Here is a 14,704-nt window from a genome sequence, read left to right on the forward strand (position 1 = left end):
CACTGAGAAATATGCAATCAACTTTGCGCTCAGTATTGAGGTTATTCACGAGAAAGGTTTTACTAGCGATTGCTCTAATATTTAAAAGTGCCATATTCAATGAGTGTGGGCCACTCTGCCCATGGGGCTTCTGCCTAGAGACTTCCTGTTTCCAGTCACAACTAGCAGACTTGTTTACGTGCTGCTGTGCGTTTTGTTGCCGATCTTACTTTGCTACCTGACTACGTCACGGTTTTTACTTTTTCATTACCGTATATTTTTAGTTTTTCCCTCACTCAACTTTTTTCATTCAACTTTTTCACCCCGGAGGTTTTATCTGGACATGGTTCGTCAGGACTTCAAACAGCCGAAGCTAAGTAACATTAACATGATGCCTTCTAATTGCAGTCGTTGTACTCATAATATACAGGAGAACGATCGCCTTACGGCAAGGATAGCTGTGCTGCAAGCCCAGCTTCAGACGCAATCGTAAGGCAAGGGCAATTTCAGTGTAGGAAAGGATGAAACAGCGTCTGTGCCACCAGTAAGTACAGATAGTAACGTTAGTATAAACCCCCTCGCACGGTCCCCGCAGCCGGACAACTTTCTCATGGCTTCTGGAGGGAAATGCTGTAGGAATGCTCAACCGGTGTCGCTTATTCAGCCGACAGAAACGTTCAACCGGTTCTCCCCATTAAGCGAGTCGGAGTCGGAGGACGAAACTTCTCTGGTCTCTACTCCTCCCGTTGTGGGGTCTGAGACGCCGAAGGCTCCCACCATTAGCTCTGACAAATTGAAAACCCTAGTCATTGGCGACTCCATTACCCGCAGTATTAGACTTAAAACAAATCATCCAGCGATCATACACTGTTTACCAGGGGGCAGGGCTACCGACGTTAAGGCGAATCTAAAGACGGTGCTGGCTAAAGCTAAAACTGGCGAGTGTAGAGAGTATAGAGATATTGTTATCCACGTCGGCACCAACGATGTTAGGATGAAACAGTCAGAGGTCACTAAGCGCAACATAGCTTCAGCGTGTAAATCAGCTAGAAAGATGTGTCGGCATCGATTAATTGTCTCTGGCCCCCTCCCAGTTAGGGGGAGTGATGAGCTCTACAGCAGAGTCTCACAACTCAATCGCTGGTTGAAAACTGTGTTCTGCCCCTCCCAAAAGATAGAATTTGTAGATAATTGGCCCTCTTTCTGGGACTCACCCACAAACAGGACCAAGCCTGGCCTGTTGAGGAGTGACGGACTCCATCCTAGCTGGAGGGGTGCTCTCATCTTATCTACGAACATAGACAGGGCTCTAACTCCCCTAGCTCCGCAATGAAATAGGGTGCAGGCCAGGCAGCAGGCTGTTAGCCAGCATGCTAGTTTAGTGGAGTCTGCCACTAGCACAGTCAGCGTAGTCAGCTCAGCTTTCCCCATTGAGACCGTGTCTGTGCCTCGATCTAGGTTGGGCAAAATTAAAGATGGCGGTGTTCGCTTTAGCAATCTCACTAGTATAAAGACCTCCTCCATTCCTGCCATTATTGAAAGAGATTGTGATACCTCACATCTCAAAATTGGGTTACTTAATGTTAGATCCCTCACTTCCAAGGCAGTTATAGTCAATGAACTAATCACTGATCATAATCTTGATGTGATTGGCCTGACTGAAACATGGCTTAAGCCTGATGAATTTACTGTGTTAAATGAGGCCTCACCCCCTGGTTACACTAGTGATCATACCCCCCGTGCATCTGGCAAAGGCGGAGGTGTTGCTAACATTTACGATAGCAAATTTCAATTTACAAAAAAAATAAATGACTTTTTCGTCTTTTGAGCTTCTAGTCATGAAATCTATGCAGCCTACTCAATCACTTTTTATAGCTACTGTTTACAGGCCTCCTGGGCCATATGCAGTGTTCCTCACTGAGTTCCCTGAATTCCTATCGGATCTTGTAATCATAGCAGATAATATTCTAATTTTTGGTGACTTTAACATTCACATGGAAAAGTCCACAGACCCACTCCAAAAGGCTTTCGGAGCCATCATCGACTCAGTGGGTTTTGTCCAACATGTCTCTGGACCTACTCACTGACACAGTCATACTCTGGACCTAGTTTTGTCCCATGGAATAAATGTTGTGGATCTTAATGTTTTTCCTCATAATCCTGGATTATCGGACCACCATTTTATTGCGTTTGCAATTGCAACAAATAATCTGCTCAGACCCCAACCAAGGAGCATTAAAAGTCGTGCTATAAATTCTCAGACAACCCAAAGATTCCTTGACTCCCTCTGCCTACCCAAGGACGTCAGAGGACAAAAATCAGTTAACCACCTAACCGAGGAACTCAATTTAACCTTGCGCAATACCCTAGATGCAGTTGCACCCCTAAAAACGAAAAACATCTGTCATAAGAAACTAGCTCCCTGGTATACAGAAAATACACGAGCTCTGAAGCAAGCTTCCAGAAAATTGGAACGGAAATGGCGCCACACCAAACTGGAAGTCTTCCGACTAGCTTGGAAAGACAGTACCGTGCAGTATCGAAGAGCCCTCACTGCTGCTCGATCATCCAATTTTTCCAACTTAATTGAGGAAAATAAGAAGAATCCGAAATTTATTTTTGATAACTAAAAAGCAGCATTCGCAAATGGAGGATGGCTTTCACTTCAGCAGTAATAAATGTATGAACTTCTTTGAGGAAAAGATCATGATCATTAGAAAGCAAATTACGGACTCCTCTTTAAATCTGCGTATTCCTCCAAAGCTCCATTGTCCTGAGTCTGCACAACTCTGCCAGGACCTAGGATCAAGGGAGATACTAAAGTGTTTTAGTACTATATCTCTTGACACAATGATGAAAATAATCATGGCCTCTAAACCCTCAAGCTGCATACTGGACCCTATTGCAACTAAACTACTGAAAGAGATGCTTCCTGTGCTTGGCCCTCCTATGTTGAACATAATAAACGGCTCTCTATCCACCGGATGTGTACCAAGCTCACTAAAAGTGGCAGTAATAAAGCCTCTCTTGAAAAAGCCGAATCTTGACCCAGAAATTATAAAAAACTATCGGCCTATATCGAATCTTCCATTCTTCTCAAAAAAATTTTAAAAAGCTGTTGCGCAGCAACTCACTGCCTTCCTGAAGACAAACAATGTATACGAAACGCTTCAGTCTGGTTTTAGACCCCATCATAGCACTGAGACTGCACTTGTGAAGGTGGTAAATTACCTTTTAATGACGTCAGACCGAGGCTCTGCATCTGTCCTCGTGCTCCTAGATCTTAGTGCCGCTTTTGATACCATCGATCACCACATTCTTTTGGAGAGATTGGAAACCCAAATTGGTCTACATGGACAAGTTCTGGCCTGGTTTAGATCTTATCTGTCGGAAAGATATCAGTTTGTCTCTGTGAATGGTTTGTCCTCTGACAAATAAATTGTACATTTCGGTGTTCCTCAAGGTTCCGTTTTAGGACCACTATTGTTTTCACAATATATTTTACCTCTTGGGGATGTCATTCGAAAACATAATGTTAAATTTCACTGCTATGCGGACGACACACAGCTGTACATTTCAATGAAACATGGTGAAGCCCCAAAATTGCCCTCGCTAGAAGCCTGTGTTTCAGATATAAAGAAGTGGATGGCTGCAAACTTTCTACTTTTAAACTCAGACAAAACAGAGATGCTTGTTCTAGGTCCCAAGAAACAAAGAGATCTTCTGTTGAATCTGACAAATAATCTGGATGGTTGTACAGTCGTCTCAAATAAAACTGTGAAGGACCTCGGCGTTACTCTGGACCCTGATCTCTCTTTTGAAGAACATATCAAGACTGTTTCAAGGACAGCTTTTTTCCATCTACGTAACATTGCAAAAATCAGAAACTTTCTGTCCAAAAATGATGCAGAAAAATTAATCCATGCTTTTGTTACTTCTAGGCTGGACTACTGCAATGCTCTACTTTCCGGCTACCCGGATAAAGCACTAAACAAACTTCAGTTAGTGCTAAATACGGCTGCTAGAATCCTGACTAGAACCAAAAAATGTGATCATATTACTCCAGTGCTAGCCTCCCTACACTGGCTTCCTGTTAAGGCAAGGGCTGATTTCAAGGTTTTACTGCTAACCTACAAAGCATTACATGGGCTTGCTCCTACCTATCTTTCCGATTTGGTCCTGCCATACATACCTACACATACGCTATGGTCACAAGACGCAGGCCTCCTAATTGTCCCTAGAATTTCTAAGCAAACGGCTGGAGGTAGGGCTTTCTCCTATAGAGCTCCATTTTTATGGAATGGTCTGCCTACCCATGTGAGAGACGCAGACTCAGTCTCAACCTTTAAGTCTTTACTGAAGACTTCTCTTCAGTAGGTCCTATGCTTAAGTATAGGCTGGCCCAGGAGTGTGAAGGTGAACGGAAAGGCTGGAGCAACGAACCACCCTTGCTGTCTCTGCCTTGCCGGTTCCCCTCTCTCCACTGGGATTCTCTGCCTCTAACCCTATTACAGGGGCTGAGTCACTGGCTTACTGGTGTTCTTCCATGCCGTCCATGGGAGGGGTGCGTCACTTGAGTGGGTTGAGTCACTGACGTGATCTTCCTGTCTGGGTTGGCTCCCCCCCCCACCCTTGGGTTGTGCCGTGGCGGAGATCTTTGTGGGCTAAACTCGGCCTTGTCTTAGGATGGTAAATTGGTGGTTGGAGACATCCCTCTAGTGGTGTGGGGGCTGTGCTTTGGCAAAGTGGGCGGGGTTATATCCTGCCTGTTTGGCCCTGTCCGGGGGTATCATCGGATGGGGCCACAGTGTCTTCTGATCCCTCCTGTCTCAGCCTCCAGTATTTATGCTGCAGTAGTTTATGTGTCGGGGGACTAGGGTCAGTCTGTTACATCTGGAGTATTTCTCTGTCTTATCCGGTGTCCTGTGTGAATTTAAATATGCTCTCTCTAATTCTCTCTTTCTCTCTTTCTCTCGGAGGACCTGAGCCCTAGGACCATGCCTCAGGACTACCTGGCATGAGGACTCCTTGCTGTCCCCAGTCCACCTGGCCGTGCTGCTGCTCCAGTTTCAACTGTTCTGCCTGCGGCTATGGAACCCTGACCTGTTCACCGGACGTGCTTGTTGCACCCTCGACAACTACTATGATTATTATTATTTGACCATGCTGGTCATTTATGAACATTTTAACATCTTGACCATGTTCTGTTATAATATCCACCCGGCACAGCCAGAAGAGGACTGGCCACCCCTCATAGCCTGGTTCCTCTCTAGGTTTCTTCCTAGGTTTTGGCCTTTCTAGGGAGTTTTTCCTAGGGAGTTTTTCCTAGCCACCGTGCTTCTTTCACATGCATTGCTTGCTGTTTGGGGTTTTAGGCTGGGTTTCTGTACAGCACTTTGAGATATCAGCTGATGTTACGAAGGGCTATATAAATAAAGTTGATTTGATTTGAGATATCCAATGGAATAACAACCAAATTATTACAATCACGTTTTCTGACAATCTCCAATATATCAAAATGGTAGGAGATGACAGTTTGTATAAACTCACTAGAAGGCGGAGTTAAGTGACATAAATTAGGTTACTCACAATAGTGCCATTTCTATAGGATTTGAAGTCCTCTGTTGCTTATTCTGACAGGGAGAACTGGAGCACTACCAGACCATGTCTGTCAGTCTCTAAAACAGTTTGCAATGTTGCTGGAAATAATCCTGGAACCACTGCGGTTAGGGTGAATCCCCTGCGGTTGCTGGTTGCTCCCACAGCAAATCAAAGTTGTCATAAAAAGAGACATTCCTGTCATTGTATACTTTCTTCAGGTACTCGTTTAGGGCAAAGAGTCGGCTGAAACGCACGGGAGGGGGCCAGAGATAATATTTCTCTTCCCTGTACTAGTGAGAGTCTTTTAAAAAATTGTAGTCCTCCCTCAGTTCCTCAGATTGCCTAAAACGAAGGTTGTTTAACCCTACGTGAGTGACGACGGTGTCAATATTGGAATAGTTGGCCTGAACCATGGGCAGGAGAAAATTGATGTCATTGATACTGGCTCCTGGGTGACAGTGGACCTTGGTCGGTCAACAGAGCATAGACAGGCCAAAATATCTCACCATCGAGCTGCCCACAATGATGGTGGTATTGATGGAATCCGATGGGGAAACGACCTGTTGAACTGTGCTGGGGAGGGTGCCACTGGGAAGCTGCCGGCTGTTGTTATACATCCAGGATCCGTGCTGACTCCATGGCTGGTAGGTCCGTCTAAAGTGGAGCAAAGCGGTTTGATAGCTGATAGTTATGTTTGCCTGTGTCCCCTGGATATGCCTCCTGGATTTGCGTTTTTAGCAGCACATTCAACACTCTCTCAAATGGCTAACTATGCCCTCTCGCGGCACAGGCCGAGGACGATATGAAACAAACTACCCCAGCTAGCAGTCGGCTCAATAGGCAACTAGTCTATACACGCTGCTGACAATGTGTTTGCGAGATGCCGGACAAAAGGGAATTTTAAAATCAGCCTGCAACTCCTGCCGTGTCTACAGACAAACAAACAAAAACCAACCATTGGGGAATGAGTGCACAATTGGTAAATAGTCGCTTATGAATGTCAGTCAGGTGTCTATCTGCCGGCAGAGACTTCTATTGCAACAACGTTGAAGGGCTCTGGATAGTATTACCTCACCAGCTGGGTCATTCCTACAAAGCGGTGCCATTTGAACCTCAAAACCTTTGGAGAGAAAAAAGTATACAGTGCCTTCAGAAAGTATTCAGACCCCTTGACTTTTTCCACATTGTTAGGTTACAGCCTTCTTCTAAAAATGTATTACATTGTTTTCCCCCCTCATCAATCGACACACAATACCCAATAATGACAAAGCAAAAACAGGTTTTTAGACATTTTTGCTTATTACATTTACATAAGTACTCAGACCCTTTACTCAGTACTTTCTTGAAGGACCTTTGGCAGCGATTACAGCCTCGAGTCTTATGGGGAATGATGCTGCAAGCTTGGCAGACCTGTATTTGTTGAGTTTCTCCCATTCCTCTTTGCAGATCCGCTCAAGCTCTGTCAGGTTGGATGGGGAGCATTGCTGCACAGGTATTTTCAGGTCTCTCCAGTGATGTTCGATCAGGTTTAAGTCCGGGCTCGGGCTGTGCCACTCAAGGACATTCAGAGACTTGTCTCGAAGCCACTCCTGCATTGTCTTGGCAGTGTGCTTAGGTTCGTTGTACTGTTGGAAAGTGAACCTTCGCCCCAGTCTGAGGTCCTGAGAGCTCTGGAGCAGATTTTCATCAAGGATCTCTCTGTACTTTTCTCCGTTCATCTTTCCCTTGATCCTGACTAGTCTCCCAGTCCCTGTCGCTGAAAAACATCCACACAGCATGATGCTGCCACCACCATGCTTCACCGTATGGATGGTGCCAGGTTTCCTCCGGACATGATGCTTGGCATTCAGGCCAAAGAGTTCAATCTTGATTTCATCAGACCAGAGAATCTTGTTTCTCATGGTCTGAGAGTCTTTAGGTGCCTTTTGCGGGCTGTCATGTGCCTTTTACTGAGGAGTGGCTTCCGTCTGGCCACCATAAATGCCTGATTGGTGGACTGCTGCAGAGATGGTTGTCCTTCTAGAAGGTTCTCCCATCTCCACAGAGAAACTCTGGAGGTCTGTCAGAGTGACTGTCGGTTTCTTGGTCACCTCCCTGACCAAGGCCCTTCTCCGAGCGGCCAGCTCTTGGAAGAGTCTTGGTGGTTCCAAACTTCTTCCATTTCAGAATGATGGAGACCACTGTGTTTTAGGGGACCTTCAATGCTGTTGACATTTTTTAGTACTGTAACCTTCCCCAGATCTGTGCCTCGACACATTCCAGTCTCGGAACTCTATGGACAATTCGTTTGATCTCATGGCTTGGTTTTTGGTCTGACATGCACTGCCAACTGTGGGACCTTATATAGACAGGTGTGTGCCTTTCCAAATCATGTCCAATCAATTGAATTTACCCCAGGTGGACTCCAATCAAGTTGTAGAAACATCTGAAGGATGATCAATGGAAACAGAATGCACCTGAGCTCAATTTCGAGTCTCATAGCAAAGGGTCTGAACACTTATGTAAATAAGGTATTTCTGTTTTTAAAGAATGTATACATTTGCAAACATTTCTAAAAACCTGTTTTCGCTTTGTCATTATGGGGTATTGTGTGTAGATTGCTGAGGATCTTTAAAATTTGATCCATTTTAGGGGTCTGAATACTTTCCGAAGGCACTGTATATATCCAGTACCAGTCCAAAGCTTGGACACTCACTTTGGCATGAAGGATCGGGAGACAGACGCAGGAATGCGTAATTGTTTTTTTATTAAGCCCAAATTATGGCGTGCCGTGTAAAGGCGCGGGGACCAAGACCAAACAAACACATTACAAAACACAGGCTCAAAACCCAAAACAAAAGAGCGAGGAGTACCTCAAATAAATAACACACACGCATAATGATTAACACACGGGACGAGACCCGTAATCATCTGCACAATCCACAATGGCACGAAAGCCAAAACACACAGCACAGGTACTCACACAGACCAATGGACATAGTAACAATAATCAACAGTCCAAAGGAAACCAAAGGGCACATATATATATACAAATACTAATCAGTGGGAATAGGGGACAGGTGTGCGTGATGAATGTTCGAGGGATCTGTGACAGACACACCTACTCATTCAAGGGTTTTTCTTTATTTTGACTATTTCCTACATTGTAGAATAATAGTGAAGACATCAAAACTATGAAATAACACATATGGAACCATGTAGTTACCAAACAAGTGTTAAACAAATATATATTTAAACAAATATATTTTATATTTGAGATTCTTCAAAGTAGCCAAACTTTGCCTTGATGACAGCTTTGTGCATATCAAATACATTCCCTTATGTCAGTCATCAGTCAAAAAGGAGGGTGTCTTGTCCTGCTCCTGAAATATGCTCATGCATTTATCCCAGTCATCAGTGACAGAGCATTAGGGTAGGTGCACAATTACAATTTTAATTTAATAAGGTCAATTTATGTAGGTGTCATAACCAGCTACAAAATAACTACTGTGGTAGGTTTTGTAGGTTTTTACACTCGTGTCATAACCAGCCATAAATAAACACAATATACGTCACAACAGGTTATGTCAGTTGTTATGTCAGTTGTTAGGACATTATGACAAGTTATGTCAGTTGTATGACATTGTTATGAACATGGCGAACACGGAACATGGCGAAAGCAAATTTTGCAATAATCTGAGTACAGCGCTCAGACAACAACAACAAGCAATACAGATACCCGCCATTTTGGACTCAACTAAAATCAGAAATAGCACTATAAATATTCACTTACCTTTGATGATCTTCATCAGAATGCACTCCCAGGAATCCCAGTTCCACAATAAATGTTTGTTTTGTTCGATAAAGTCCATAATTTATGTCCAAATACCTCCATTTTGTTCGCGTGTTTAGTCCACTACTCCAAATGCAGGAAGCGCGCGCAAAATGTCACGACGAAAAGTAAAAAAAAGTTATATTTACATTTGTAGAAACATGTCAAATGTTGTATAGCATCACTCTTTAGGATGTTTTTATCATAAATCTTCAGTAATATTCCAACCGGACAATTCCATGGTCTTCTAAAAAGAAAAGGAACACAGCTAACTCTCACGTGAGGGTGCGCCACTGAACTCATGTCATTTTCTCAGTCGTCTACTTCCAGGACCTCTTATTCTCTCCCCAGTCACACTAGTAGCATGAAACAACGTTCTTAAGACTGTTGACATCTAGTGGAAGCCTTAGGAAGTGCAAAATGAATCCTAAATCACTGTGTACTGTATTGGCAATCACTTGAAAAACTACAAACCTCAGATTTCCACACTTCCTGGTTGGATTTTTCTCAGGTTTTTGCCTGCCATATGAGTTCTGTTATACTCACAGACATCATTCAAACCGTTTTAGAAACTTCAGAGTGTTTTCTATCCAAATCTACTAATAATATGCATAACCTACCTTCTGAGCCTGAGTAGCAGGCAGTTTACTACGGGCACGCCTTTCATCCGGACGTGAAAATACTGCCCCCTACCCTAGAGAAGTTAACTATTTTATTAAAACAATAACCCTAGTGAATAACAACAAGAATAAAATTTTCCTGAAACATTATAATAAGATAGTTTTTTAGAGTGATTACAATTGCACTAGAATTGTTTCTTTTTTTATTACTTGATATTTTTTTATGTTTTAGTATTTTCTCGTTAATACCTGCATTCTGTTTTGTTTGATGTAACAATGTAAATTGTTGATCTGTATTTTGAATAAAAATAAATTAATAAAAAAAAACATTGCCTGCAGGTCCAAGCGTGTGTGTTTCACTGTCCTATCCGTGGCTCGAACGTGTGATCTGAGCGCATTTGGTCTCTTGGGCATCAATTTGGGAAAGCCTAAAGGGAGAGTGGACAGTGCATTATGAACAAATCTCTGCATATATTGGCCAAAACATTACACATCAGATTTTTTATTTAAAAATGTTTCTTTGTGTGGAGAAAAGGGAGGCAGGGCATCCGTTAAACAGTAATTCAACTTTGTCCTGCCTTACTGTTAAGGCAGGACAAAAAGGAAAAACTGATTCAGTCTGCTTTCCACTAGACACTGCGAGATGGATTCACCTTTCTGCAGAAAAATAATCTAAAACATAAGGCCAAATATACACTGGAGTTGCTTACCAAGAAGACAGTGAATGTTCCTGAGTGGAACTTTTTGCATCAAAGTACGTTCATCTCTAGGAGACAGAACGCGTCTCCTTCCTGAGCGGTATGACAACTGCGTGGTCCCATGGTGTTTATACTTGCATACAATTGTTTGTACAGATGAACATGGTACCTTCAGGCGTTCAGACGTGGAAATTGCTCCCAAGGATGAATCAGACTTGTGGAGGTCTTGGCTAATTTCTTTTGATTTTCCCATGATGCCAAGCAAAGAGGCACTGAGTTTGAAGGTAGGCCTTGAAATACATCCACAGGCACACCTCCAATTGAGTAAAATGATGTCAATTAGCCTATCAGAAGCTTCTAAAGCCATGACATAATTGTATGGAATTTTACAATCTGTTTAAAGGCACAGTCAACAAGGTATGTAAACTTCTGACCCACTGGAATTGTGACACAGTGAATTATAAGTGAAATAATCTGTCTGTAAACAATTGTTGGAAAAATTACTTGTGTCATGCACAAAGTAGATGTCCTAACCGACTTGCCAAGACTATAGTTTGTTAACAAGAAATTTGTGGAGTGGTTGAAAAACGAGTTTTAATGACGCCAACCTAAATGTATGTAAACTTCCGACTTCAACTGTAACTGTTCTAAAGGCGTTATGAATGCATGCATAAGGACACCTACAGTAAAGTATTATTGGACAGTCATTAGCCATAGACAACCTTCATCAGACAGGAAATCGTGCCAAAAATGTACGATTTTTTTTATTTTTTATATTGTTCCTTCGTCTGGTAATATTATTTTTATATCCTGATAAAATGACTAAATACCTTTGGACTAGACACATACGTGCACATTCGCAGAAACACACTTATACATGCACTCACGCACACACGCACACACTAACAGAAATGCAAACAACTGAAACAAAGACACGCACACACGCATGCACTCAAGCACGTACCATGCAAACATGCACTCATGTTTGTTTCAACATTTTTACAACTCAGTTCTTGTCGGACAATTGTACACCATTTTCACCTAAATCAATGTTAATGTTTGCAGGCCTCTCAATGTGTCTCGTCAGCTAGCTCAAACCTCAACTAGATGACACCAAAGCTGACACCAAAGCTGACAATCTAAGCACCCTTGGCTGACAGGTTTTGTGTGTCTGTGTGAGTGTGTTTGCATGCATTTGTGTGTGTGTGTGTGTGTGTGTGTGTGTGTGTGTGTGTGTGTGTGTGTGCGTGTGTTACAGCTCAGTGTGATGCAAGCCTCAGCTGTCCAATTTGTGTTAGAGGAAAAATATTTTTGTTTGCTTTGTCACAGTTGGAGCTTGTTAATGCAGCCATTTTCATATCAATATAAAATACATTCTGGGCAACAATTAGGTACTTTATTGTAATAGTTTATATTAAAATTGACAAAAGTAGCTTTTTAGCTAAAAAATAATTTCTCAAACAATTCTGCTAGGACTGTCTGGGAGTAGTCTGAGTGGAGGGGCAAACTGAAAACTAGCTGTTATTGGCAGAGGTTTGGAACTCTTTGTTATTGGTCTCTTAAACAATTCAAAACTCCCTTCCATGCAATTCAAAACTCCCTTCCATGCAAACCTTCTGATTAGAAGGTCCTGTGTAGATTTATTTTCAACCAGCAACTATCAGGGAATAACACTGATTTAATAAAATCGAACTATAACAGTGTTTGTTTCATCAGCTGTTGTACAACAAAACACAGGAAAGCAATGTTTTGACTGCACTGGGACTTCAAGGGACAGTTATTAAGCTCTGCTACCCCACCGATGGGCTCCAACATAATACATCGGGGTAGGTCCTGTTTTTTTTCAACAATAACTAGGGTACGGGCAGGGCTCGGTTTCAACCTCGTCAAACATAAGACAGGAGAGATTATTTCACAGAAAATAATGTTACTTGAGTTTTGACGGAGTTTAGAGTGACGAAAAGTAGCTAGCAGCTAACTGCTCTCTAATGTCTCATCATTGAGCAGAGCAGCTAGGGGCAACAGTGAGAACTTTTATCTTCTAGTAGGCTTAGGTTTTGCTAGGGCGTAAGAATCTGCCTCTGGTTCCAAAGGTTGCATGTTTGAATCCAGCAATAGAAAGTTGTTTTGATATTTTCGTTTTAGGCCTATCCTAAACCTTAACTGTTACCTTAACTATTCAGAGTTAATAAGTAACCTTATGAATTCAGAGTTAATGCCTAAATGTAACCTTGGAATGAAACAGAGAAGAAAATAAAAACACTTCGAAATTTGATGTTTGAGAAACACGGATGGACATCTAATTCTGACGTGAGACTGTGAGAGCTTGTTGTGACAGACAGAGAGGAACAGCTAATGGATTTACTAACGGAGGAAGGTATTTCTGATTTATTGTTTCGGGCAGGGCCTTAAATTTGACAGAAGCAATCGGGCCTGGGTATGGCTCTGCTTAAAATTCATGCCCGTGCAGGGCTCTACTCTCTATCACATACACAAATGCTTGCATACACACAATCACAGACACACACACTCAAGATTTTCCTCAAGAGGGTATTTAAGGTCACTTTATTCTGTGATGTCTGGAAGTTTCTCTCTGGCTCACTCTCACACACACACAAACTGCGTATAAACTGCTTATGCTATTTTTTTTTACGTATTAAATGTGCACAAGGGACAATCAACTCCACATGGGCCAGCTGGTTTTTACATTTCACTCTAGCATTTCATTGATCAGTTAAATAATTGTATTGGCTCTGATTAAAAAGGGACAAATAAAAACAATTAAGCACTAGTGATGTAATGCTGTTGGTTTTTAAGTAACATAAAAAATGATGCACATAAGCGTCTCCTGCAGGTGCGCTGGAATATATCATGAGAAGTTTGAGCATACTTCTCGTTTGCAAACCTCTTTTAAATGCCAGCGTTTCGGTCTACTGGCCTCACTCAAGCAAACAACTGCCAGACTGTCGGAGTTCGGTAGACCCAAACATTGGCATTTCAAATGAAGAAAGTGAAACTGTACAGGAAAGAAGTGTGCTGTAACTCCTTGGTTTTAAAGTCATAAAGAAAATGTCCACTAGCAGAATTGTCTAGAGAGCTACAGGCTCCAGAAAGTAGTATCACTCTGTCATACTAGTACTTTACAGGTTTTACTACTTGACATGCAGGCCACGTACATTCTACACTTAACATCCCTGCCTCTGCCCTACGACTACACTTCTCAAAAGAGCAACCATTGATAAGAATTAAGAAATGAACAGATTATACACTTTTGACCTCCAGAACATATATTCTAAAATTCATGCATTTTGAGATATCTGACTGAGGCAACTTCAGCCTTAAAACCTCTTCGTGCTAGGGGGCACTATTTTCACGTCCGGATGAAAAGCGTGCCCAAAGTAATCTGCCTGTTACTCAGGCCCAGAAGATGGGATATGCATATAATTGGTAGATTTTGATAGAAACTACTCTAAAGTTTCTAACACTGTTAAAAATAATGTCTGTAAATATAACAGAACTTATTTGGCAGGCGAAACCCCGATGACAAACCATCCAGGATTCTTTTTTGTTGAGGTTACTGTGTTTTCAATTCGTTTTCTATGGGAAACTATATTTATGAGGCACCTGGTCGCGGTTCCTATGGCTTACACTAGATGTCAACGGTCTTTAAAAATTGGTTGATGTTTTTCATTTGAGAAATGAAGAAGTACGGCTTTTCATTGTGAGTGTCAAGCCAAGTGGACTCTATTGTTTGTTGCGCGCGACCTGGAGCTCGCTCCACGTTGATTTTATCTACTATTGAACACAGTATATTCTGTCTTAAATTTTATCAATTATTTACGTTTTAGGATACCTAAGGTTGGATTAGGAAAGTTGTTTGAAATGTTTGGACCAAGTTTACAGGTAACTTATTAGATCATTTGTAGTCATGTTGGGCGAGTTGGAACCGGTGTATTTCTGAATCAAACACGCCAAATAAATTGACATTTTGGGGA

This window comes from Salmo salar, chromosome ssa01, assembly GCF_905237065.1.
Source record: "Salmo salar chromosome ssa01, Ssal_v3.1, whole genome shotgun sequence".
NCBI lineage: Eukaryota > Metazoa > Chordata > Actinopteri > Salmoniformes > Salmonidae > Salmo > Salmo salar.